This window comes from Anthonomus grandis, chromosome 1 (assembly GCF_022605725.1).
Source record: "Anthonomus grandis grandis chromosome 1, icAntGran1.3, whole genome shotgun sequence".
Lineage (NCBI taxonomy): Eukaryota > Metazoa > Arthropoda > Insecta > Coleoptera > Curculionidae > Anthonomus > Anthonomus grandis.
In genome coordinates, this window is record NC_065546.1 from 29,342,107 (window position 1) to 29,370,050 (window position 27,944).

General features: G+C 35.0%; 1 long non-coding RNA gene across 1 annotated transcript; it reads left to right on the plus strand.

Annotated features, from left to right (window-relative positions):
- The first annotated feature begins 4,562 nt into the window (after nucleotides 1-4,562).
- LOC126742437 (uncharacterized) lies at nucleotides 4,563-5,604 on the plus strand. The gene is made up of 2 exons (XR_007662567.1): nucleotides 4,563-4,704; nucleotides 5,510-5,604. It is a non-coding gene; the product is annotated as an uncharacterized LOC126742437 (long non-coding RNA).
- Nucleotides 5,605-27,944: the final 22,340 nt, after the last annotated feature.

The following is a 27,944-nucleotide window of genomic DNA, read 5'->3' on the forward strand; positions in this document are numbered from 1 at the left end:
CCAGTTTTTTTCTTAACCATTACTATTGGAGATGACCAGGGTGAAATAGATGGTTCTACAATACCATTGGCAATCATTTGTTCCAATTCAGTATTGACATCCTTTTGAAGGGCACGGGAAAGAGGATAATAGCGCTGTTTGATAGGTGCTGAATTTGTCCTGATTTCTAGCTTGACCAAATTAGTACAACCCAATGTTGAACTCATGTTGGAAAAGACATCCTCGATAAGTCGATCGAGAGTTTCTTTTTGTGTTGGAGTCAGAGTATCAACGGATTGAATTGCGGCAGTTTCGTGACAGTAGTATGGAGCAACATCTTTGAAATGCCATTCCCCAGTGTTAAGGTCAGGTATGATCCCCATACGAGTCCAAAAATCAATACCTAAGATCAAGGAATGGGGTAGGGAGGGAACAACCAAAACATCCATAAGGACTACGCGAGTGCGAAGCCTCATAGGTAAGGTCACAATTCCTTTTATTGAACATTGTTGTCCATTGGCTACAGTGCACTCAGTGGCCCCAGATTGTTTAAGGGTGCAATAAGTAGACAAAACAGACCATCCGGCAGAACCAATAATAGTTCGAGATGCTCCACTATCAAGTAAACCTAATAGTGATTTTCCAAAAATGTCTATGTGCAGATAAGGACGCTCATCACCTTTGGCATGTGCCAAGACGAAATCAAGGACGGCAGAAGTACGAACATGTTTGGATAGACTAATAGCCGATTGCGATTCAAAAGATAGGCAAGAGGGACGGCCTATGCTCTTGCCGATGCCTCGTTTTTTGAGCATGTTGGACAAGTCTTTGCACTAACGTCTCTCTTTCCGCATCGGAAACAAAAGAACGTTTTGGGCTTAGAACATTTACGAAAACGATGTCCGCTGTCACCGCAATTCCAGCAGGTTACAACAGAAGAAACTGCATCTATAGAAGTTGAATAAGCCGAATGATTATTAGGAATAATCGGCTTAACATCACTAGGCTCTGAATAAGACTCAATTGACGCTACGTGATGACTGGGTTTTCTGTAGGCAAGTTCAGGTTCTAATAGCTGTCTAATGTTTGTGGGGGGTGGGACAAATCTCTGCACTCTGGCTTCGGTCTCTTCAATTGCTCGACTTAACCTAGTCAACTCGTGAAGATCATGGATTTCATGGGTAGCAAGCCTACTTTGAATATAAGGAAGTAAATTTCGACGAATAAGATTAAGTTTGACTGATTCGGAGGGACTTTCTGAAAGTTTTCGAAATAGACTCTCCATTGCGACAATAAACGTAAGGACGCGTTCTTGTGATCCTTGGGTGCGCCTACGTATTTCATCCCACAAACCATATTCATAGTCATAAGGCCGAAAGGAATCTTTCAATTTAGTTACTAAATCATCCCAACTGGCAAATTTATTGGTACGATACCAAAGAAGGGCATCGCCAGTAAACAACTCTGGTGCAGACCGGAGTAACTGCTCCTTAAGTACACCTCGAGATAAACGTATTTCCTCAACTCTCTCTAGAAAGTCGTTAACACTAGTCTGTCCATTAAACTTAATATTCCATCGAAACACATCATGTGTATGGTATGAGGGATGCGATAGTTGTCTCGGCTCACGCCCGTAAGTTCGATTCGATGTGTCCGTCGGAGAAAAATTGACTTCTTCCAAATGACGAACTAAGTCGTTGATTGGTATGGACTGGGACAAGTTGTCTCCATGAGCAGTGGAGTTTGCTGGAGGAGATGCATGAACCACGGGGGGTCCAAAACGAACCTGTGATTGACGACTCATTGATTGAGACTCATTTGCTGAACTCACTGGATAACAGTTAATTTGACTTACAGGAGGTTGTGATATAGGATTCGAAGATATTGAGGACTTTGCATTAAGTTCATTTCCGGAAGACTGAAAGACTCTGGATCCGTCGCGCTGCATGAAACGACCATAAGAAGGTCTTGACTCAGATGTACTTGACGTTCTCTGCTGAGGATTAAAATAAGGACAACTGCTTTGAGCAAGCTCCAATAAATCCTGGAGTGGAAGTCTAGACTGTTGTGTCAAAGACGGATTGGAAGTAGTCCCATAGGGTACTGCATCGCTATGAGATTCAATCTGAGGCAACTCCCTATTAATAGCTGAATGTGCAAAGGACGTAGAAGTACCAGACTGGAAATTATTCAAATTGTTCGACTGCTCTGCAACCTCGCATTGTGAAGTCGATGCGGCAGCAACATTGGAATTAACACGTTCCGCTTCAAGTTCTTCAACAGGTGTAGATTCCTCATCACTCAAAACAATTAAGTCATTTGAAACTACTAAGTTGTCTCCTGTATTTAAGGATTCATGGGATTCGTGAGATGGAGTGGCTCCTGTTACGGTAATGGCTGGTGGTTTGTTGGCATAAGAGCAAGAAGGCATGATACCTTGAGAAGCAAGATTAAGATCACCAAAAAGTTTAGTGCATGAACTTACAATCTCATTTTTTAAAACCGACTCTACTTCTGACACAGCATGGACTCGATTGATACGCTGGTACAAATGCAACAAGAGGGTATTAATCCGTTTGGATTCTCCATCACAATAATCCTTTCCGAGAGTCTTAATATCCCGTTCAATAGATATTAATTTACTGCGACAAAGGCAAAGCTCACTATCTGTGTCGAAGGCAGTGGAACTAGGAGGATCAATGTGTTTCTCCCGTTCCAACCGCAAGGACTCACGAAGACTGGTCCGTTTTTGAGCGAAAGAACCGGTTAATGGGAGACCTCGAATGTGTAACTCATATTTTAGTTCCTCACCACCTAGATAATTAACATCCATTTCAAATGTCAAAATAGAGGGACAAAAAAAATATATGTATTTATAGATATATTATATATAATTTAATAACGTTAATTAAATAAATAAGCTAAAAAAAAAAATTAAAAGGAAAATATGATTAAGTATCCGAAGGACACCCCCACCCTTTCCTAAGAAAAAAAAATTAAAAAAAAAAAAGGAATCAAAGTCCAACAGCAAATACACTACGTATAAGAGCAGTTAAGACTATAGTTATATTTATCATTCAGACCTACTAATAAGAAGTAAGAATAGTCAGGTACTTCAAAAAAAATAAATAAATAAATTTAAAAAAAAAAACCAAAAGAAGTCTTAAAAATCAATCAAAGGTAATACCAGTAAATAAGCTTATTATACACACTTACTACAGTACTGCGCATGAACAGATTTAAAAAAAAATCAAAGAAAAAAAATATTAAAAAAAAAAAACAAAATATTTAAAAACTTTTCGATTATGTTAATCACTCATAATTACTTCAACAAATAGATGTTCGCATTAAAAAAATTACATAATCAAAGTTCCAACAATTTATCTAAAGCAAATCAAACTATAATAAAAGAAAATGAAAAAGAAAATATATATCTCTATGATACTTTATAAAGTACTACTTCTTCTCGACAATACCTCTATTCAAGAATTAAAAAAAAATGTTTTTCCTTTTCTTCCCTTTTCTTTCTTTTTCCTTTCCCTTTCTTTTTTTACCTTCACACCACCCTGTAATCCTATAACACTTGAATCATTTATCCTTCCCTACAACACCTGAAGATATTTCCTTGGTTTTTGGTAATTGGTCACCAACCTAAATAAAATTTGATAATTCTCTTTTTTTTTTTAAAATGAGAAGAAACACTGAACTGATGAAAACGTCAAAAAAATAAGAATGGTAAAGTCAACCTTCTAAAACAACTAATCAAAATTAACTGCTAATGTTTAATATAATCAAAAGATACTAGAAAAAAAAAATTGGTAAAGCATGAACTGACACGTTAGGCGCCAAATTTATTGCACTGTTTCTCGCACAATGCCTAAATGTGGGTTCCAGGGTTATGATTATTAGCCTTTATTAGGGCACGCAAAGAAAACGCAGCTTTATATCGTTAAACCCAGCTTTAGTATTGAAAGATAAATCAATGTCATAATTGACAACTAATTTAATCTATAACCTCAATTTAAAAAAAATAAATACAAAAGACAGTAATGGTTTAATACTTAAGTTATGATTATGAAATTTAAAATTATGAGAAAGAAAATAAAGTATAATTTAGCACTTAATACTTATTCAATTGTACATCTGACAATACCTCGCATATACGTATATACTCAGTTCCCAATTTCAAATCAAATCAGTGATGGTGGTTATATAAACAATTTTACTAAATTGAATTTAAATTCTGTGATTATTTCTACATATTAATTCAAAAAAAAAATAATCTATAAATTGCGACGAACCGATAAATCAATACCTGGAGAAACCAAGCCAAAAAGAAAAAGGGACTACCTGAAATTCTGAGTATCTCCGACTGGTAGCAGGGCCCACCTGATCTGAATGGGGCTCCTTTGTTGGCAGCTATACGTTTGGGTCACAAGAGGCAGCAGCAGATCGACCAGTTAGGATGCTTCCAGAATGTCTAGCAGGTAGTGGAGGGCAATCGGTATTAGGTGTAGCCGATTGGAAGGAATGCAGGTTCCGGAGGTGATGATCCAAGCGACTTGATGTGGTAACACGTGGAGTAGCAAGTGAGGTGGAAGCAGTAACAATAAAAATGCAGCAAAAGCAGAAGCAGAGGATAAGCAGAAGGTACAGGAAGGCCTAAAAATGGGGACCACACATGAGGTTCGACATGGCTGTCAATTTTATGGCATTTTTGTGTGGGTAAGTAAGTTAAATTTTATAAAATTGCTCTCTGAAAAGTTGGATGCATTGATGTTCTTTTGAGTTAAACCGAAAAGCATGCAAATAAGAGATTAATTAGATGAAAAAAATAGGAAAATGACTTAGGCATGTAACATGTGCTAACTTACCGAAGATGGAATGTGGCCTTTTCTGGGGTTTATTTAACACAACAAAAACAAGGAGCCCTATAAACTCTTAGGCCTACTTAGAAAATCAGCAATTAAGCTATCCTAGCACATACTAGTAACTACAAAAAAAAAATTAGGCTAAGATAGGGTCTACCTTTTCACATCCGCATTAAGCGAAACTATCTGTCATACTCTAGAACCAGATAAAGAATGAATCTCTTAAAAATAGGATTGTCAGTTCCCTCCAAATTTTAAGGAATGCATTTATCTGTCAAGTACCTAGGTGTTGACATGCTGGGTTTAACTACTGGGTACTATCTGGTACCAACATTGGTTTAAGTAATTTGCAACTATGGAGCAATCTATAACTTGAGGCCATGGTTTAGCAACAATAATTTACAAAAAAAAACTGACAGACCAGATTGACATCAACATTCTTATCACTATTGATCCTTATGATTTGAACAAAATAAACAATTAGTTAATAAGTGCTCAGTATTCATTAAAATCTAAAATAGGCCAAATTGACCTGCAAGGTAAAATCAATGCAAAATCAATGGCAGTTCCTAATTCTATTCAATCAACAAAACAATGAAACAATATCCCATATTATTATTTACTTTCCTCATCCAATAATGGTTTTCCTTGCGTTTCAGATCGGGTATGTTAGGAGGGACCATCTTAACGGTATCATATCTGTGTAGTATGTATATTTATGTATGATTTTTAAATAAATTATTTTATGAAACTATGGTTGCGATTTACTTTATCTTGGTAAAAAAATTAATAAATCAATTAATATATCTGTTGGAGATTAAACCTGTAACATGGTGGTAGATTTCATTTCGCTCGAATTGTCTTTCCTTTATTACCCAGGTTTGATCACCGAAAACCTATTATATAAAAGACCGTATTTCTTGAATGACTTCGGAAATTACAGAGGGCGCTTTGTTCAAAAACCATTGTTCCCTACGTCTGGAATAAGACTTTTCTTCGGATAGTTTGCCCGTTTTACTTCTACGAATTAAGCCATTCAAGCCAGCTATTATATAAAACGATATCCTCATGGCTTATTAATATTTAATATTTAATAGTGAATATTTAGAGAAATTGCATCGTTTTAATTATTACCCGAATTATTTCAATCGTTTAATTTCTGCGGTGTTTATCATGCATATTACCTTCTAAGTTCATGTAGGATACTGAAGCAATAAAAAATTCCAATAATTAGGCCAATATTACACGAATCAAGGCAGTAAATTCCAAAGTAGCTAATTGATATTCCGTTTGCGGGCGGCCATAATTAATGGAATTACAACAAATGGCGGGAGCATTAGGCGTCGTTCGTTCGTTTTTGTTAATTTGTGGTGCTGTTACCCCATATAACCGCCATTTTAATTCCGAATATACATTACGACCGAGGCACTAACCAAAGAATTATCGATATATAGTGATAGTAATGGCGTGCGAATAAATGCATTTGTGCGCCCGCGTTTTGAATAGTCTTGTTTGCGCTTAATTAATGTACTCTCATTAGTGTTATCATATATACGTATACGGTATTACGATCAGCTTATTTTTGGTACGTTTACCGGTAAGCTGTAGTAGTGCACATAACAAAGTTCGGTAAACACGTGCATAATTTAGTGCAACAGTTTAGGACAAACACAAATTCCAAATGGAAGGGGGGGTTAAGGAAGTTTCGTAATTCCCAATAAAACTTTAATGATAATGTACAGTATAGTTTGCGGTTACTAAGTAGTTTGTTTGGGGATAATTTGCGTCTTGTGTAACTGTTTATATATACATTGTCGACCATTATGGTTTTAAAAAATTAAGTAATTTTTTTCCGATAAGACTCAAACTTATTTTTTCCAATGTGTGCTAAAAACACCTCCTAGAAGAAAAAATTCACCAAAAATTAAAAAAAAAATAGAGAGATTTAAGGGGCGTTTTCAGACAATTTCAAACACAAATTTTTCTGAAAAACTCTGTAAATAAGAACTTTAAAAAAAAAACAGGGAAGTAAAGAGGCATAAAGACAAAAAACAAATAATATTTCAATATAATTAAATTTAAAAAAAAACTTAATTATTTTTTTAACCTTGTCAGTAACTCTTAAAAATAAAATTCTCTTTTAAATAAGTGTGGCCAATGACTTCGCACCATCATGCAATTTTATTATTTATCACAATTTTTTACATTTTGTTTTAAAAATTTTTGAAACTGCTTAGAGATGCGAGGCCTCTGGTCACCCATAAAGTTTTTTTAGTACAATTTCTAATATTAAACTGAGTAAAAAGATGCATAAAATAATAACAGAACTTATTACTATTTAAAATGTTTGTGCTAAAAACATTATAAATCAAAGCGATCTGCAGCACTTTTCCAGCAAATTCTCTTTTAACCACGTGTAGCAAAATACTGTGGACCACCATGCAATTCCATTAATTATTACAATTTTTCATTTAAATTCAAACATTTTGGAAATTCCTTAGTGATACGAGGCCTCTGGCTACAATTTTATTATAAAAACTGAGTAAGAAATTATACAAAAAAGTAATAGAACCTATTAATATTTTTAAAAAAAAAATCTTACACTTAAAAACTTAAAAGTCAAAGTGATCTTCCTGATAAGAGGATTTTCCTGAAAATTTTGAATACAAACTTTCCTGGAAAGGCGTGTAAACGAGATGTTGTAAAGATCATCTCAGTGAACGGCCAAATATGACTTTTCTCCCAATAGACCTAAACCAACCAGGGTAGTAATAAAGCTTTAAGACCTAAAAGCAATTATTATTGAATGCATTTTAATTTAAAAAAGAAATTTGTTTATTCAACTCTGCTTAGAAATTAAATGACTTTTTAGTTACGTGTGGCCAATGATCTCGCACCGTCTTACATTTAAATTTAAAACATTAAAATTTTAATCTTACATTTAAATTTAAAGATTTTGGAAATTGCTTTGAGATGCGAGGCGTCTTTTTAGTATAAATTTATTATGAAACTGAGTGAAAAGTTGTACAAAATAATAACAGAATTTCACTATTTTAAAATGTTGTGCTAGAAACATTTTATAATTCAAAGCGATGTAAAGAACTTTTCCATAAAATTTGGAATACAAACTTTCCTGGAAAGATAAATAAATGACAAATTTTAAACAATATCCCTGTCGGAGGCCAAATATGACTCATTTCCCAATGGACTTAAATCAACCAGGGTAGTAAAACAAAATATTTTTTAATGCATTTATATTTAAAAAATATTATTTTTTTCAATAGGGTTTTCATTTTCAGAAGAAATTTTAAAATATTAAAAAAATCCTAAAAGTTAGTTTTGTTTATTGTTTACTTAATTTTTTAAATTATTTACCAAAAGTTAAAAAAGTCACTATTTACTTTTTGTTGGTATTTTATGGGTTAAAAAACAGTTTTCCAATAAAAATAAAATTAAAAAAAAGTAGTTTTTGAATTTTACCACAAACAAAACAGGTTTTGGAAATGTGACAAATCAAAAAGAAAAAAATTCAGACTGTTTTTCACAAATAACTCATTGCAAAATATACCAGATTTTGCTTGAAAAGTGTCTATAAGTATAATAATATTATTATCAAAATGTAAATACGTTAATTATTCTCCTAGTTTTTGTACAATTTTATTAGTATTCTGTAGTTAAAGTTGATTCGTAGGGTTTCGTTAGGGTTCTACTTACGTTGAAGCGCTTGCCGCGAATGTTCGAAAACGAGTTTATATCGTACATAGGTACACATTGTCATGATTTTTTTTGTTTTTATTATTTTATTAAAGAAAATGTTATTCATCCTCCAATTTTTTTTGCTTAAAATACTCCAAAGAAGATTAGCTTACTATTTCATATTCAAAAATGTTAAAATTCGGAGATACCTAAAGTCGACTAGAACCCTTGCATACTTTGACTGTCAGTATTGTCCTAAAATTATTGGTCTCTTTGGGCAAAAACAATGAAGATAATTCTAAATATTTCGAAACTGTTTTATCGGGTTTTAAAAAGGACGCGCTTCGTGACAATTCATTCAGTTTTAATTGTTTAGTCAGTTTTTACCTTGAAAACAATTAATCGACAGTCAAGGCGAGTTAGGTTAGTGTTTTTGACGTTGACAATAAAAGTGTGTTCCCGAATTTTGTTACAATTGGTGTCAGAAGTAAAAGATATTTGGAAGCTCATTTTAGTAGATGCCTTTAACAAGAAGTCAGGCCAAGGTGGAGACCGAGAAACTGATGGAGCTGCTATTAAGGAAGTCTGACGAGCAAAAAGTAGAACAAGAAGAACGAGAGCGTAAACAGAGGAAAGAACAAGAAGAACGAGACCGCAAACAAGAAGAGCCAGACAAGAAACAGGAAGATTTACAAAAGACATTTACATCTGACCTGAAGAAGGAAAATGAAGACCTGATAAGGACCATGAAAGATGACCTAAAGAAAGAAAATGAAGACCTGATTCGAACCATGAAAGATGATTTACTTAATTTAAAAGATAATCTTAAAAAGGAGCAGGAGGAACGAGACAGAAAACAAGAGGAACGAGTTTTACAACTTAAAGAAGATCTGGAGAAGAATCAGAAACAATTAATGACTAACTTTGAAGCAACGGTAGAAGAAGAATTGGGGCAACTACAAAAAAAGATCCAAGAACTAGAGATTAAAGTAAAACGGAGTCCTCTTCATCCCGATCCTGGAATGCAAACAATGATGAAAGTAAAGCCACCAAAATTTGACGGCAAAGAAGCATGGAATATCTATTTGAATCAATTTAAGGCCGCTGCTAGGGGAAATCGCTGGGATAACGAAGAAAAGGCAATCAATCTCAAGAGGAGAAGCTACAGAAATATTAAAAATGGTGCCATCTGAGGATCAGCTCAATTTCGACGTACTGGTGTTTACCTGAGAGATGAGATACGGTGAAGCCCATCTACAACAAGTCTACCGGGCTCAATTGAAATCTAGAAGACAATAACCCGAGGAAGGACTCCAACAGTTTGAGGCCAGATGTTGCTCGATTAGTAAATCTGGCTTACCCTTCAGCCCCAACAGAGTTCCGAGAACAAATTTCTATAAATTGCTTTATTGACGGAGTTCGAGATCTAGATACTAATCACGCTCTAAGGATGCTCATCATAAAAGTATATCAGAAGCTTTGGCCCATGGACTAGAGTAAGAGGCAGCTTTTCAAGCAACTAGAAGGCAGGCACGAATAAGACAAATCAGAACTTCGGAAAGTGATCTCGAAGACCGCCTAAAGAAGATTGAATCATTATTAGCGAGGAAACTTAAAAGACCATTGCAATGCTGGAATTGCAATGAGGTGGGGCACCTTAAACGTCAATGCCCCAAGCTTTTAAGAGATCCAAGGAACCAGGAAAACTTCAACTAGTCAGCTTTATGGGGCGCAAGCTGGCTGGGTGCTACCAAGCCCCACGTATAAGACTAAACCGGCTGCCACATCCTGGAGAGAGTTTAGTACCGGGAAAAATATGCGGCCGTGAATGTGAGATGGCAGTGGATACAGGATGAAGTCATACTATCGTGAAGCCGAACATCGTAGCTGTTAGCGCACCGCTAAATCATAATTGTTAAAATCTATTAATCGCGCATGTACTACACATATTTGGTATATTCTGGGCACTTTTACCAGCAAGTTAAAAGCAGAGACAATTGACTAGCAATCGGGTTAAGAACGACGTGAGTGCCGGATCTAACAATTTTACGAAACCTAAAATAAGGACCTTTTTAATTAGTATTTGGTTGTGAGAGCAAGGCTTATGAAGTTGGTAGTTATATAAAGGGACGTCTCTATCTACAGTGAAGACAGAAGACCATTGGTAAGTGCCCTTTACTTCAAACATTTAAAACCAAGTGTGTATGTAACGTACAATTCCTTTGAACCATATCATTTACTAAAATACAGTCCACTATTACATTTTCTTATTATATCTTCATGGTAGTGCGTTAACATTTTGGTGCCTTCGACCGTATAAAATAAAAAAAAAATAATAATAAATTAAAAAATTAAAAATAATAATTGTAGTCTCCAAAACATATAAACAAGTTTTTTTTCAAAACTATACTCGTACTTGTACTACTCGGTACTCGTCATTCGTTCGTTTCCGATCCTTTCTGAATGTCTCTCAAAAAACCGATCACCGCTCGTCAGTGACATTGAAATTTATTTTAGACGAGTAAATTATCATCCCGCGGCAGAAATTGTCCCGCGTTTTACTGCATTTCACAGTCTCGACTCCGGTCAATTCGCACCGCGAGGCTCTGAATTTAAGCTTTAGTATAGTGTAGCAGATTTGATCTCAAAACTTATTTATTTCCTTTTCGCGTACTTTTCAAGTGACTTATTTTTATTATAGCCTTAGATTATTGGTTTTTATGGTAATTTAAGTAGGTATAGCTATCAAAAAAAAAAAAAAAAACTAGGGAAAAATTAAAATAAAAAATTTTTATTAAAGAAAAAAAAAATGTCTTTAAAAAAGGCAATTCAGAAACGAGATGTGCTTACTAATAGCATAGCTGAATGTCATCGTTTCGCTAAAGAGTCTGAAAAAAGTCCGCAATACATGGAGCACTTTAAAGTTAGGTATACCGATTTGGATGAAATTTATGAAAAATTTGGAGAGTACCATAATTCTGTCATTATGGCAATCCCAGAAGATTCTGATGAGGATTATAAAACTCAAGACAAAATTCAGAAAGATGTTGTGAAGAATTATTACGAATGTAAAATGATTTACAACAAACTTTGCTTGCAAACCGATCAATCTTCTTCCAATGTTGTTCGAGTTGAATCAAATGCTAAATTGCATAAATTAAGTGTGCCTACCTTTAAGGGTGATCCGAAATTTTGGCCAACATTTTTTGATTTGTATAACCAAATTGTTCACGACAATGATAACATAGGCAATGTTCAAAAACTACAGTATTTATTTTCTTTTCTTGAAGGAGAGCCTTTGAAACTGTTAACAGGCATTGCTATCACAGATGATAACTATAATATCGCATACAATAAATTAATCAGTCGTTATCAAAATAAACGGCTTATGGCTTCTAATGCAATTCATGCAATAACGTCAGTTACACTAAGAAATGACAGCTCGAAAGAACTAAGAAATTTGATTGATACATTTTCAGAGTCTTTAGCAGTCTTGAATGCTCTCGGATTTCAAACAAAAAACTGGGACTTTTTACTGTTTTTTATTCTACTAGAGAAGATAGATATACCTACAAGAACAAGTTTTGAAATAGAATTTAGTCAAGTTGAAATTCCAAAATATGAGAATTTATATTTATTTTTGGAAAATAAATGTAAAGCTTTAGAGTCTTTGCAACATTCTATATCTAATAAATCTAACAAATCTTATTTTCAGCCAAATACCAAACAAAATATATACCCGAATTTCAAATCCAATAATAAACCTGCTATTGCCTTTTCAGCCTACGTATCTAATAACAATGCTTTACCTAATCCTAACATTAAGTGTTTTCTTTGTAATGCCTTACATGTACTTACAAAATGCACAAAATTCGCAGAACAAAATTCGCAAGATCGCCTTTCATTTGTTAAGCAGAAGAAACTTTGTTTAAACTGCTTACACCCATCTCATTCTGTTCAAAATTGTTCTTCAACATATCGTTGTAAGACATGCAATGGTAAACACCATACATTAATTCATATGTCTAAAAATATTTCTGAACCTAATGCTTCAAACCTACCCTCTTGTTCTACTACTAATTCTGCCACAACCCACCAAACTAACGATAATCTAAATACCCATTGTGGTAATACCTTTGCTATTCAAGGTACTGTTCTTCTAGCTACAGCTGTCGTAGAGATAATGGATGGTAAAGGGAATTATCAACCCATAAGAATTTTAATTGACAATGGCAGTCAAAATTGCTTTATCTCAGAAATCTGTCTTCGCCGTCTTGGTCTTCCAAGGCGTCAATTTACAACCTCAATTTTTGGTTTAAATCAAATGTCATCCTTCACTTCAAAGGGCATAACTCACTGTACCATAAAACCAAAGTGGAAAGTTAATCCTTTATTGTCCTTTGAAGCCATTGTTGTACCACAATTATGCTCGAACATGCCTTCATTTACTTTACAAAACGATGAATGGAAACACTTACAAGGGCTTGAACTTGCTGATCAATCCTATTATATTTCTAGTCCAGTTGATTTACTATTAGGGGCCGAAGTTTTTACTGAGATACTAAAAGAAAAGAAAATTGTTGGCCAAGTTGGTCAGCCTACGGCTATTGAGACCGTCTTCGGTTGGATTGTTTTGGGTAAAGTAAACAATAACTCTTGTCCCTCGAAAACGACTTCTTATTTTCTTCACAACTCAGAAGCTCAACCTCTTGAGTTAATAATGACCAAGTTTTGGGAACTTGAAGAAATCCCTTCCGCTCCTTTAATTTCAGGGGATGATCAAAGGGCTGAGTTGATTTTTAGCCAAACTGTCAAACGGACCTCTACTGGTCGGTTTATGGTATCCCTTCCTTTTAAAGAATCGGAACCAGACGTAGGAAATACTTATCCTCAAGCCCTCAGAAGATTTTTACTTCTTGAATCCCGACTTATAAAAAGTCCTGAATTATACAATTCTTACTCAGATTTTATAAATGAATATATTCATCATGAATATATGACTCTTATTCCATTTAACTTGCCCAAACCAAATATTTCGTGTTATTTGCCACATCATTGTGTACTAAAACCGGATAGTATTAGCACTAAACTCCGTGTTGTTTGGGATGCTTCGGCAAAGGGTCCTAAAGGTCTTAGTCTTAATGACACTTTGCTACCTGGTCCTAAATTACAAAACGATTTGAGTTCTTTATTACTTATTTTCCGTCTTTATCCGATAGTTTTCATAGCCGATATAAGACGCATGTTTTTACAAATCCTGATAACCCCGGAACATAGAAAATTTCAAAGAATCTTGTGGCGATTCTCAACAAAGGATCCAATTCGCGAATATGAACTCCATACAGTTACTTTTGGAGTGTCTAGCTCACCTTTTCTTGCCATAAGGACCCTTAATGAACTCGCAGAACGCGAAAAGGAAAACTTTCCCAATGCAAGTCGTATTTTAAAACAAAATACATATATTGACGATGTTCTCGGATTTAGCCCTTCTATTTCTTCAGCCCTTGATCTTCAAAGGGAGCTAATCGACTTATTGAAATCTGGTGGATTTCAGTTGGCCAAATGGGCCTCAAACTGTCCAGAATTATTAGCTGCAGTCCCTGAATCTGACCGCCAAATGTCTCTTTCTTTTGACAAAGAACAACCAAATTTTATCAAGGTTTTAGGCCTTCAATGGCATCCAAAAAGTGACATATTTACTTATCAATACAAACCACATGAATCTGAATGTACAAAACGTACTATCTTGCAGGTCATAGGAAGAATATTTGATCCTTTAGATCTTCTTTGTCCTATTTTATTATTAGCTAAATACATTATGCAACAACTATGGCTCTTAAAAATAGATTGGGATGATACTCCTCCAGAACCTCTAGTAAAGTTATGGACCGAGTTAAAATCTGAACTTCCCCTGTTATCAGAGTTTAAACTTCCAAGGCAAATTAGTCTTGCAAACAGATCTTGTGACATCATAGCCATATGTGATGCGTCTAACAAAGGTTACGCCGCAGTAGTTTATTTTCGGGTAGAAGGTGGTAATCAAATTTCTGTATCTTTGGTTTGCGCAAGGTCTCGAGTAGCACCAATTTCAAATCGTCAAACTCTAGCTCGATTAGAATTACTAGGCGCGGTTCTTTTAAGCAATCTGGTGAGTTTTGTCATACACACCTCTTCTACTCATATTACCATCAATAATATTTATGCCTATACTGACTCCCAAATAGTTCTTGCCTGGTTAAACTCTCCTCCAGAGAGATGGCAGACCTTTGTGGGAAACAGAGTAAATCATATACAAAAATTAATCCCCTCTTCATCTTGGTATTATATTCCATCAGCTATTAATTCAGCTGACTGTGCTTCCAGAGGCTTAACAGCTTCTAAATTGATCTATCATGATTTGTGGTGGAAGGGCCCTGCTTTTCTTTGGCATCCAAAAAGTAGTTGGCCCGATAGTGTAAGGGATCTTCCAAAAAAGGATTTTAGCACTGTAAATATGGAGGAAAAACGCAAGGTTTTTACTACGACTGTTGAGAATCATACTTTGGATCTTCTTATCAATAAGTTCTCGTCATTACCTAAAATTCAACGCATTTTGTCATATTGTCTCAGAGTAAAAACGAATTTTAAGAAAAATACTACAAAATTGTATAAAAATCCGAGTCCAGATGAAATGTGGAAGTCTTACTCTGTCTTAATTAAACATGTCCAAACTTCGTCATTCCCTGATCTTATTTCTAAACTAAATAAAGATGTTCCTATTCCAAAACCTTATCGAAAACTTTCACCATTTATTGACAAGGAAGGAATGCTGCGTGTGGGTGGACGTCTTCAAAATTCAGACTTACCCTACTCTGCCAAGCATCCTCTCCTATTACCAAAAGTTCATCCCTTTACTAACCTAGTTATTGAGTATACCCATAACCAACATTTGCATCCAGGCCTAAAAACCCTCCACCATTTATTACTACAACAATTCTGGATCATTTCTGCTAAACATGTCATACAAAAATTATTATCAAAGTGTTTACTTTGCTTTAGAACAAAACCAAAACCATATCAGCCCCCTCCAATGGGAAATTTACCATTTCATCGAATCAATCAGTTAAAGCCATTTTCTCACATAGCAATCGACTTTTGTGGTCCGTTTTATGTAACTCCCTATCGTTACCGCGGTGCAAAGGTTTTTAAGTCATATGTTTGCTTTTTTGTTTGCACAATATACAAAATTATTCATCTGGAACTTACAACGACCTTATCTACAGAAGGATTTGTATCGGCTTTTCGCCGATTTATTTCACGACGTGGCACTGTAACTGATTGCTGGAGCGATCAGGGCAGTAATTTTATAGGTTTTAAAAATCAACTTGTAGAATTTTCCAAGGAAGCTTCAGAGAAACTTTTAATTCGTTGGCACCTTGGGCCTCCTCTTTCACCTCATTTCAACACGTTGGCAGAATCGGGAGTTAAGAGTTTTAAATCCCATTTTTTAAGAGTGGTTGGAGACCAAAAACTGACTATTGAAGAAATGTCAACTTTAATTTGTCAAATCGAGGCCATTTTAAATTCACGTCCTCTTACGGCACAATCTACAGATCCTAATGATCTCTTACCCTTAACACCTTTTCATTTTCTAACACTCGAGCCTCTAAACTCTGGAATCCCAGACCCCGATTTAAGTCATTTGAATATAAATAGACTGTCTAGATGGCAACTTATACAAAAATTACACGCTGATTTTTGGAAGAGATTTTCTTTCGAATACTTAAACACCCTGCAACAGCGCCACAAGTGGTCAAATCCGTCTACTCCAATAAAACTTAATGCTTTAGTTTTGATTCAGAGCGATTTAAAATCGCCACTAAAATGGCCTCTCGGTCGCGTTATTGAACTGCATCCCGGTGAAGACGGACAAATTCGCGTTGCAACGGTTAAAACTTCAGTGGGTAATTTTAAGAGACCAGTTATTAAACTGTGTCCTCTTCCTGAAAATTAACAATTTAATTAGTCTATAAGTCTTACCTATTGAATTTGGGAATTTAATAGGGAATTTTCAATAGGTAATTTCAGAATTTTATTTTTATATTTTTAGTTTTACATGGGTATACAATATGCTGGTGTTTGTTGTTTATTTTTCTGTTCGAGAGTATATTTTTTCCCACTGAAAACACTGTGTGTTTTGGCGGCCGATAATGTTAGCGCACCGCTAAATCATAATTGTTAAAATCTATTAATCGCGCATGTACTACACATATTTGGTATATTCTGGGCACTTTTACCAGCAAGGTAAAAGCAGAGACAATTGACTAGCAATCGGGTTAAGAACGACGTGAGTGCCGGATCTAACAATTTTACGAAACCTAAAATAAGGACCTTTTTAATTAGTATTTGGTTGTGAGAGCAAGGCTTATGAAGTTGGTAGTTATATAAAGGGACGTCCCTATCTACAGTGAAGACAGAAGACCATTGGTAAGTGCCCTTTACTTCAAACATTTAAAACCAAGTGTGTATGTAACGTACAATTCCTTTGAACCATATCATTTACTAAAATACAGTCCACTATTACATTTTCTTATTATATCTTCATGGTTGTGCGTTAACATGGTTTACACTGTAGACTTTCAGCACCACCCAATTTAATTCTGGAGTCTGCAAATGGAAAAAGGATCCCGATTCTTGGATTGCATGAAGCTACAGTCACCATTGGCTTAACAATACTCCAACAGCCAGTACTAGTGGCAGAAATCATGAACGATGTCATATTAGGATTAGATGTTATGAATGCTCAGCAGTTTAAAATGGATATATATAACCGGATATTGACGACGAGAAATGAAGAGATTTTTATGCATCACCTATATGAAGATAAAGTAAATACCACAGTCGTCAAGTTATTCAAAAATGTTACTATACCAAAAAATTCAGAGGTGGTGATTTATGCTACAACTGGAGGAAAAGAGGGAGAAACTGTTTTGATTGAGCCCATGGAAAACTGCAAACTATATGGTCAAGGAATTTTTCCAGCCAAGACATTATCTACGCAGAAGAAATCTACTATTTTGGTTTGAATGGTAAATTTAAAAGGATATGATCAACATCTGAAACAAGGAGAGAACATTGTCCTTATTCAAATAGACCTTTTCCTGTATTTTTACAAAACCTATTTGAAGAATCTTCTGCCAATTTAACCATGGACCAGTGTAGTAAACTGCGACGTCTTCTTGATGAAAATCAAGATGTGTTTTCCTTGCACGATAATGACCTGGGAAGAACTGATTTGATGCAGCATCGAATTAACACTGGAGACAATGCTCCGATTAAACAAGCACCTTGAAGAATTCCGATAGCTAAACAAGGAGAAGTTTCCTCAATGCTTCAAGAAATGAGCACATAAGGAGTGATAGAACCTTCTCAGAGACCTTGATGGACATCTTCAATTGTGCTAGTGAAGAAAAAGGATGAATCCACTAGATTTTCTGTAGACTATCGGCGACTGAATGACATTACCAAGAAAGACAGTTATCCCCTACCAAGAATTGACGACACCCTGGACACGCTATCAGTTTCACAATGGTTCTCAACACTCGATCTAAAGAGTGGATACTGGCAGGTAAAGATGCACCCAGAAGATAAGGAAAAGACCGCATTCTCGACTGGAACAGGACTTTGGCAGTTTACAGTAATGCCCTTTGGACTCTGCAATGCTCCAGCTACCTTTGAGAGACTTATGAAAACAGTTTTACGTGGAATGACTTGGGAATCATGTTTAGTTTATCTAAATGACGTCATCATACTGGGAAAAACATTTGAAGATCATTTGAAGAATATTCAAAAGGTATTTGCTAAACTGCGAGAGACCAACCTGAAGCTAAGTCCTAAAAAATGTTGCTTATTTCAAAAAGAAGTTCGATACGTTGGCCATGTAATATCAGAAAAAGGTGTCAAGACTGATCCAGATAAAGTAGAGGCAATCCAAAATTGGCCACGACCCACTGACACAGTTAAGAAGCTTTGTGGCCTTTGTACCTATTACAGAAGATTTGTAAGAAATTTCGCTAATCTTGCAAAGCCTCTACATAAGCTCACGGAGGACAAAATGGTATTAAGTTGGTCAACAGACTGTGAAGCAGCATTTCAACGGTTAAAAAGAACACTATGCACATCTCTAATTTTAACATATCCGATTCCTGGACAAACTTTTATTTTGGATACCGATGCAAGTAATGGAATTGGGGCCGTTCTATCACAAAAATATGAAGATGGCGAGCAAGTGATAGCTTATTTCAGTAAAACGTTATCAAAACCAGAAAGAAACTATTGTGTCACCAGACGAGAGCTATTAGCAGCAGTAAAAGCTATTGAACATTTCCATAAATATTTGTATGGTCAACGAATTATCCTTAGAACCGACCATGCTTCGTTGAAATGGCTGTTTCAGTTTAACAACCCCGAAGGACAAATAGCAAAGTGGCTTCAACGATTACAAGAGTATAACTTTACAATAGAACATAGGAAAGGCGAATATCACCAAAATGCCGATGCTTTATCGAGAAGACCCTGTATTGAAACTTGTCAACATTGTTTTAAAAAGGAATGAAAACAGCATCCAGAGATATTTACTTGTAATCGTATTGGCCTTCACAGTTCTAAAGAGTGGGATGTAGCTAGTTTAATCCAAGATCAGTGTGATAACCCAGTATTTGGTCTTATTTACGAACTGAAATCTCGAGAAATTTCAAAACCAGAATGGAAAGACATTTCTGACAAATCTCCAGAACGAAAAGCTTATTGGTCTCAATGTAATTCATTGGTTATAAAAGATGGATTGTTAAAAAGAGTCTGGGAGAGCGTAGATGGAAAAGAAAAGACATATCTGACAGTCCTTCCTCGAAAACGGATTCCGGAAGTTCTTGAAGCTGTTCATGGCGGTGTCGGCGGAGGACATTTGGAGTTAGTAAGACCTTGCCAAAGTGAGAGAACGGTTTTACTGGCTGAACAGTCATCAAGATGTTGAACGCTGGTGCCGACAGTGTGAGCAGTGTTCGTCAAGCAAGGGCCCAAGAACTCGGACAAAAGGAAAGATGATGCAGTGTCTTGTTGGTCCAACCTTTGAAGGAATTGCCATAGACGTAGCAGGACCCTTTCCTACTAGTAGCTTTGGAAACCAATATGCTCTTGTTGCTATGGATTACTTTAGTAAGTGGCCCGAGGTTTATCCTATTCCAAACCAAGAAGCAACGACAGTAGCTGAAGTGCTGTTCCAGAACTGGATTTGTCGATTTGGTGTACCCAGAGAGATACATTCAGACCAAGGACGGAGCTGTGAGTCACAAATATTCCAATAAGTATGCCAGTTGCTGGGAATCAATAAGACCCGTACAACCCCACTACACCCTCAATCTGATGGAATGGTTGAAAGATTTAACCGCACATTTGAAACCTATTTGAGGATGGTGGTAAACTCTAAGTAAATCGACTGGGATACCTGTATACAACCATTCCTTTTGGCATATCATTCTTCTATCCACAAGTCAACTGGAAAAAGCCCGGCAAAAATTGTCTACGGTGATGAACTTCGTTTACCTTTGGACATTATTACTCGAAGACCCCATAAGTCTGAAACCCTTGAGGAGTACGTCGACCATTTACAAGAGCGTTTACAAATTGTTCATGAACAAGCACGGGATAAACTTTATTTAGAAAGTAACAGAATGAAATCACGTTATGACATAAAGGCAAATTCTACAGGTTTTAATCCTGGGGATAAAGTCTGGTTATACAATCCACGGAGGACGAAGGGCAGTCACCAAAGCTCCAGAAGGATTGGGAAGGTCCATTCAATGTAGTCACCAGAATCAACGACGTGGTGTACCGTATCCAGCGACATCCGACAACGAAGATGAAAATTGTAAACATCGTCCGGCTAGCACCCTATCATGATTCAGGTGGTCCCATGTTTGGGAACTTGAGAGGGGAGCATTATTATGAAAATTTAAATACGTTAATTATTCTCCTAGTTTTTGTACAATTTTATTAGTATTCTGTAGTTAAAGTTGATTCGTAGGGTTTCTTTAGGGTTCTACTTACGTATGGTTTATTTTTTATTTATATAGATTATTTGTATCTATAGTGTTTAGTTGAGAGCCCCATTTTGGCCTTAATTTAGGTTATTTAGGTTATATTATTATAAATACTTGTAGTTCTACTTTTCTAGAATTTGTATACTTGCTTGCTTTGGCTGCCAGTATTCTCCTAAAATTATTGGTCTCTTTGGGCAAAAACAATGAAGATAATTCTAAACATTTCGAAACTGTTCCATCGGGTTTTAAAAAGGACGCGCTTGGTGACAATTATTTCAGTTTTAATTGTTTAGTCAGTTTTTACCTTGAAAACAATTAAACGATAGTCAAAGCGAGTTAGGTTAGTGTTTTTGACGTTGACAATAAAAGTGTGTTCCCGAATTTCGTTACAACATAAACAAAATAACAAAAAACATTTTTTTGACTTAGAAAGCCTCTAATACAAAAAATTATACTAGTAATTCTTTCTCTTCAGGTATTTCAATCGCTGCTTCATCTTCATCTACTTCGTTTTGCGTTATTTCCACATGTGGTTCATCTAAGTTATTTTCCTGTATAGTAAATTAACGTAATATTTAAGTATCGGATTTTCAATATCCAATCTACTCCAAAGTAAATTATTTAGAGGTTTCTAACATTTTGTAATTTTTTTCGCCTAACATTTTTTTCCACGCTTAATTCTGTTAATTTTATTAAAAGAGCAGATATTTCATAAAAAAAAGATAGTTTTAGATCTGCAAAGTAAATTTATAAGTGAAGTTTTGGAATTTTACCTTATTTTAAGATCCAATTTTTATAGGAAAAAACGATTTTCGGTATATGATATTTTGGTAGATTTTAGTATGTAATTTACTCAAAAAACTTAAATTTCGATAAAAAAATTACTAAACGAATCTTAAAAATGTTATATATGTTATGTTATTTAAAAATTTTATTCTAAAAATACTCATAAATCAGAGCGATCTAAGGAGCCTACTCAGATATCTTGGAATTTTTCTGGAAAGGTGTTTAAACGAGACACTCTAAACATTATCTGGACTGAATTATCTCATGGAGGATGTATGATATTAGCTAACAAAACGTTTTTAAAGGTAAGCTCTTTTCAAAGAATTGATAAATTTAACCATCTTCTTAAAAAATATGTGTTTAAATTTACCATAACTTTTTGTAAACTATTTGTATTTACCCCACTTACTGATAGTTCTAAATTCTGTTTATGTTTGAAATTCTATTGCTCCTCCAATGTTCTACTGGCAGGTGATTCCAAAGGAAATTATAATGAGGAGAGCTCTTTTGAAGCACTGATACTACGTAACCTACTAAGTTCATTTAACCTTAAAATGCATGTTGAATCTCCGACTCGCGTTACTCAGATCTCATCCTGCACTATTGACTACATCTGCACTAACTATCCTAAACATGCGGTAAATTGCACCGTTGTAAATTCTGGCATTTCGGACCATGAAGCAGTTATCTGTGAAATTAGTGAAGAGGGGATATGCTCCAAGACTGCTCCATGTTCTTATGATCGAATTGTCAGCAGAAAGAATTTCGGGGCATTTCATCATGCATGTGTGGCTGCTGGATGGGACTTAAATTACTATTAAAAAAATCTTATATACTCAGGCTTACTACTCAGTGCTTGAATATTTCAATGACACTCATAATGTAGCTAACTATCTAGTGGAGAGATGCTTATTGTATATACTTATTTATATCTTGTCTGTTATATCTTATTTATACAGGGTGTCCATTTGAAAACTTCCCACCACGGATTTATCGAAAACCACTATTTAAAAAAAAACAAAAACGCCGAAATACGTCAAATGGTTTGTCAAGAGGGACAACTTTCTAACCTAAAATTACTTCACCCTCTGCCCCCAGGGTCATCCCCTTAAAAACAACCTGAATTTTTTCCACATTCTTTTCATCAACACAGATATCCTGGGCGAACTGTATTTATTGTTATTCCTGCTTAGTTATTTATAGTTGTTAAGGAAAATAAAGAATTTATTTTGCCGTCAGTTACATTTGTGACAGTCTTGGAACAGTGAAAATTTATTTGTTGAATTGAAGATTTTACTTCCAAAATGGTTTACACACTAGCCGAAAGAGTGGAAATTATTTTAATTTATGGTGCCCAAAATCAATGTGCTCGGCAAACTGCCGTCACGTTTAACGCCAGACATCCGGAGAAGATAACTTCGCATAGGTATGTTTTGGACATTAATACTAAGTTTACTGAAACTGGATCTGTTGCAATTAAAAAACGTGATCATCGGCGAATTTTGGACGAAGCCGCAAGTTGAAGTTTTGGGTCATTTTAGAATAAATCCTAATACTTCATTACGCAAAATTATTGCTGCCACTGGTATTTCATTAGACTCTGTTCACACAGTTACCAAACTTCATAAACTCCATCCATTCAAAATGAAAATATTGCAAGAGTTAACCGAAAAAGATTTCGATAGGCGAGTTGAGTTTTGTGAAAAAATGACTGAAGCGATTAATGATAATACTATTCATTTAAAGAATATCTGCTTCAGTGTTGAATGCACATTTTATCTTAATGGATTTGTTAATAAGCATAACTGTAGATATTGGAGCAATGAAAATCCTCATGCATTTGTAGAAGGGCATACCCAGTACCCTCAAAAAATTAATGTATGGGCAGGCGTTTTAGGAAATAAAGTGATTGGGCCATTATTCATTAATGGAAATTTAAATGGAGACATTTATTTGGATATGTTGGAAAATACCATCAATCCACTTATCACTGAATTTATTGAAAACCAAATCGATGATGATGGAAACCCTATACTTAATGAGGCTGAAATATATTTCCAGCAAGACGGCGCTCCTCCTTACTATATTCTTCCCGTTCGGCAATGGCTAGACGACGAGTTTCCAGATAAATGGATAGGGCAAAGGGGGCCTATAGAATGGCCTGCTAGATCTCTTGATATAACGCTGTTAGACTTTTTTCTCTGGGGTCATTTGAAATCTATTGTGTTTACTCCCCAGCCTGAAAGTTTAGATGAAGTCGCATTATCGACAGCTTCCATGATATCCCACAACATGTTTTTGAAAATGTCCGTCAGGGATTTAAACATCGCCTATATCATTGTTTGGCCAAAAACGGGCAACATTTTGAACACTTATTGAAATAAAAACTGATATTTATGTTTTTGTTTTCTATCTGAACAAATTAAGAGAAACAAAGATTTTTCTAATTTTCTCGAAAACGAATCGACCGATTTAAAAAAATCAAATGTCAAAATAAAAGACTTCGAAAGACCTTTTAAACAAGCTATTACTCGATACCCCTTGTCATTTAAAATGTTTAAGGGGATGACCCTGGAGGGCAATGGGTGAAGTAATTTTAGGTTAGAAAGTTGTCCCCCTTGACAAACCTTTTGACGTATTTCGGCATTTTTTTTCAAACAGTGGTTTTCGATAAATCCGTGGTAGGAAGTTTTCAAATGAACACCCTGTATATACTTGCTGCATATTTAATGTTCAGTGTTATGCGACTTTTGTATATTGTGACTTTTTTTAATTGTAGTATTATTTTATTTTATTAGACTCAATAAGGCTTTGTTTATGACATTTTCTTTGTTGAGAATAATAAAGCATATTTGAAATTTGAAATTATCTCAGTGAATGGCCAAATATGAGTCATGTCCTAATAGACCTGGACCAACCAGCGTCCTAGTAGTAATAGGGCCTAAGAACCTAAAACAAATGATTTTTGAGTGCATTTAAATAATTAAAAAAAAAAAAATTTAACCCTTAAAAGTTACTGGTAACTTTTAGGAATAAAATGACTTGTTAACTACGTGTAGTCAACGACTTTGTACTATCGTGCAAATCCTTTAGTTATCACAATTTTTGCATATAAGTAAACATTTTATAAATTGTTTAGTGATGTCATCGCCTTGCATATGCAAAGTAACTTTTTAGCGTTTCCAGAAAATTTGGAATACAAATTTTTCTGGAAAGGTTTGTAAATGAAAACTTCTGAAAAAATCAAGGAAGTAATCAGTGATGGTTCATCTAAGTTATTTTTATCCTATAAAGCATTTATCTGATATTTAGGCATTGGATTTTCCTTCGAATTCCAATTTTCCAACATTCTTACAATTTGTAATTTTTCTCGCTTAATATTTTTTCCCACACAATTCTGTTAATCTGATAGAAAGAGCAGACATTCATTTCTTAAAAATGCTAGCATTTGTTCCGAAGTCATTTTCGCAAGTGTGTTCACCTCTTAATATAATAGTGCCTGCATTATTACGCTATAAAATAAAACGTCTGGTTGGTGCCAATGAAAAGTGCCAGCTTTAAAGGGTTTTAAAAGCCTTTTGAGACTTTTCCTTCCAATCTGACACGGTAAAATCCTTTGAAAGTTGTAATACAGTGCCAAATCTTGCAAAAATATTTAAATATTCTTCTGGATGTAGTATGGCTTCTTCTCTATTTAAAATTCGTTTAATATTTCCAAATACTTGATCTGGTGATATAAAAGAGTCCTAGTTAGTTAATTTATGTATTTCATTAGTAACTGTAAAATTACGGTGCAGTATATTTTATGCCAATAAGGCAAGTTTTGGAACTTAAACTGAAGTTTTAAAATTGTACCTTATTTTATGATCCAATTTTTAATAGGAAAAAACAATTTTCGCTGAGACGCAATTTTATCAGTTATCACAATTTTTGTACTTAATTGTTATTTTTGAAATTGTTAGATGATAGACTATCTTAGTGAAAGCCAAATTTTCCTTTTTTTCCAAGAGACCTGGATAAATCAGGATAGCAATAAGGGCTAAAGTCCTAAAACAAAGGATTTTTGAATGTATTTAATTTAAGAAAAAACGTGATTATATATTTCAACAATACTAGTAACTTTTAAAAATAAAATTCCGTTTTTACTACTAACTGTAACTAAAGTTGTTTTTAATATGGGCATTGTGTACGATTCTTGCTTCTAAGGTCTCTATTATGATAATTATTTCTGAATACAAATTAGGTGCTTTTAAACTTAGTTAGATCTTGTGGCCCTTGATGTCAATTTGTCTCGGATATGTTGTGGGAAATAATCATCGTTTTTGATACGGTATATTTGATACGGCACGTATTCTACATTTTTATATTCTTTCTCCGTAAACAGGACATATACAATAAGCAGCTAACAACAAAAAGAACAAAATAATAATATAACTTATTAAAAGTGTTCCACTGAAAACATCTTGTGTGTGGGAAGAAGCCTCGCATCACTACTGAATTTCCATCAGTTCTTACAATTTCTGCATTTCAATTTAAATATTTTACAAATTTAATATCAAACAGTGCAAAAAGTAGTTCGACATAATAAAGTTTAACGAAGTTACTAAATTTTCTGTAATTCTTTTATTTATCTATAGAATTACTCGGTTCTTTTTCCAACTTAAATTAATAATTTTTAAGATTCATATTGACAACTAAGCTTTGCCCAGTAAAGTTAGGAAAGTTTCTATTTTGTTAATAAACGCGCGACCGCGTTAATTATTAATTCATCATCGCGTTTAATACCTCAGCACCGTTTGTGTCCGTACCACCACTACTGTTACCGCGTTTACTAAGTACCGCGCATGTCCGTGCTCTATATAACGCGATGCACTGGCCGGCAGTCGGGAGTCCGTTGAGTGGGAGTCCGTTGAGTAGCAGTCCGACCGAGAAGACCGACCGAAGCGCCAGCAGTAACCGACCGAGGTAAGCCCCACAGTACCGTACATCGTTCCGCCGCTGTTGTCAGCATGTAAGTATAATAGGTAAGAAGGTAGGCAAATTCCTTATCCCATTATTCCTAGTGTTTACAGGATACACGGGGTTACGTGCCGGACCGTTACGGGGTAAGACTGCGTATTCCTTAAAAAGTGCTAGAGGGCTACGTGTCGGACCGTTACGAGGTAGCACCCTGCATTGGACATTATCCCATTATTCCTAGTATCCACAGGATACCCGGGGTTGCGTGCCGGACCGCTACGGGGTAATACTGTGTATTCCTTAAAAAGTGCTAGGGGGCTACGTGTCGGACCGTTACGAGGTAGCACCCTGCATTGGACATTCTCTCCTTATTCCTAATATCCACGGGGTTGCGTGCCGGACCGTTACGGAGTAACACTGTGTATTTCTTAATAAAGTGCAGAGGCCTACGCTAAATCGGTTTTAGCTAGAGTTGCCACGAGACGAGACGAGATTAAGAATTGTCTCGTCTCGTCTCGAAAGTTCGAGACAAATATTTTTCGAGACGAGACGAGACAAGCTTATGTCTCGTCGAGACAAGACCTTATCTCGTCTCGTCTCGTCTCGTGTTGTCTCGAAAAGTTCTGATACCTATGTAAAAGCCCAGGATAAGACCCCAATAAACAATCAACATATTATAGGTAGTTAAGTATGAAAGTTAAAAAAAATTATATTCGATTTTTAAATTAATTGGGCAGGTAGGCATGTTGGGAAAGATTTTTTTAAGATTTAATAAAATATTTATATGAGCACCCCATTAGTCATGCAAAACGCATTTTCCAACAATCTATAGTAAGCAATAATATAAAGCAGTCATAGTGTTTTTATAAAAGCGGCAATAGCGGAATATTGAAAATAATATTTTATATGCATTTAAGCTACCGTTGTCAACATACCTATTAACAGCAGAAAAATATCAATAAAATATTAGAAAGGTAGGTATTAAATTATTAAATAATATTATTTTTAATAAATTTAATATTGATTTGTTATTCGTTAAGAAAAAGTTATGTTATGGTTGTCACAAAACTAAGTATTAAAAAAAAACTATTAGTAACAATATTTAATATTTGGTCATTATATGCAGCCATAAACATATTACCCTTTTTTCCCTAGATTTTCAAGTACTCATCAAGTATATTTTACCCAAGAAGGTTCTTTTTTATCATTGCCATATGTTACACGCCATATGAAAAAAGCTGGCTTGGTTGTTACGAAACAACGGAATAGACTCAACGCAGAATTGGCTCGTTCATTGCTGTGCTTAAATTCATGGTACACTTGTAGATTAAAAGATAAACTAAATATTGACTACTGAAACTTAGCTTTTTATTGGGTATTTATTTATGCCTTTTGGTATTTATTAGCAATTTGATCTAAACATTTTACGTACATAGATAAATTTGAACTAAATGTCTATTCTAATTAAGTTGATACTAATATCTTACTTGTCATGTTATATTGTTTTTTAAATGTATTTATTTGTTGTTGCTGTTTATAAAATATATTTATTTAACGTAAACTTAATTTGTTCTCG